The sequence below is a fragment of the Nicotiana sylvestris genome, chromosome 3, assembly GCF_000393655.2.
Source record: "Nicotiana sylvestris chromosome 3, ASM39365v2, whole genome shotgun sequence".
Lineage (NCBI taxonomy): Eukaryota > Viridiplantae > Streptophyta > Magnoliopsida > Solanales > Solanaceae > Nicotiana > Nicotiana sylvestris.
The window spans coordinates 5,661,134-5,662,553 of NC_091059.1; positions in this window are offsets into that span (position 1 = coordinate 5,661,134).

Genomic DNA, 1,420 nt, shown 5'->3' on the forward strand with positions numbered 1-1,420 from the left:
TTGTTTTAGAGGTGGAGAATGTGATGACCCGAAAGGTCATCTCTTATTTTAGAAGTCAAAACCATGTCCGAGGCCTTAGAAACCTCTTTTTCTCACCTCGATTTGCATGCACAATCCGGGCGCGTTTTCGGAAAGCTTTTATGTGAAATTTAAGAAAAATAATAAATTTGGCCTTTAAAATTGATTAAAGTTGATTTTGTTCAACATTCTTAATAAAGGACCCGGACCCGTGATCTGACAGTCCCGTAGGGTCCGTAGTAAAATATGGGACTTGGGTGTATGCCCGGAATCAAATTCGGATGTCCCTAGCCCGAGAAAAGAATTTTTAAAGAAAATTATTTGCTAGAAAATATAAAGGCTTTTAGAAGTGAAATGATATCTTGGTTCCGGAGCCTGGTACAGGTTTAATATAATAATTAAGTCGAATCTATAAAATTTGGTAAGAATCGGAGTTGATTTGGTATAAATCGGGCCTTTAGTTGAGAAAATGTAAATTTCAATGTTCTTCAAGAATTTCATGAATTTGGGGTTAAATTTGTAGTTGTTGATGTTATTTTTATGATTTGATCACACAAGCAAGTCCGTATGATATTTTTAGACTTGCGTGCATGTTTGGTTTGGAGCCCCAAGGGCTCGGGTGAGTTTTGGATAGGCCACGGGGTGAATTGGACTTAGGAAATTTCTGATTTTCAATCTAGTATTTGTTGCAGGCTCTGATCTCGCAATTGCGAGGTTAGGATTCGCAATTGCAAAGCCTGTCAGTCTTGGTAATTGCGATGAGGATGATCACAATTGCGATGAATGCCCTGGCCAGCCTTGTTCGCATTTGCGAGCATTTCTTCGCAAATGCGAAGTTCTCAATAGTCGCAAATATGACCTATTTGTCGCAAATGCGAACGAAAAAGAGATTGTGAGGGTTAGCATTTGCGATGCCCTTCTCGCAATTGCGAGCTTCACGAATGCGAAGCTCAAGTTGCAATTGCAATATCTGCGACCTGTTAAGTGGGATTTTAGACGAGATTTTTCATAATTCTACAACTTTCTCAAAACCTAAAATCTAAAGGTTAGAGGTATGGAGATGGTGTGAACGCGTAATTAGAGGTATGGAGTCAGAACCTAGAATCTAAAGGTTTCAAATTGAGCGGGACCACGATAGAATACTTGGAGTGTAAGTTCAATGGTGAGACTCAAGGGGGGAAGGGGAGGTGAGGATGGACTCGCAGGTCATCCCTAGAAGAGGGAGTTTTAAGTACCTTGGGTCTACTAGGGGGTTAGGGAGATTGATGACGATGTCACACATCGTGTTGGGGAGGATCTGGTGTTTTGTTGTGACAAGAAGAGGCCACCAAAACTAAAGGGTAAGTTCTACAGAGTGGTGGTCAAACCAACAATGTTGTATAGGGCTAAGTGTTGGCCAGTC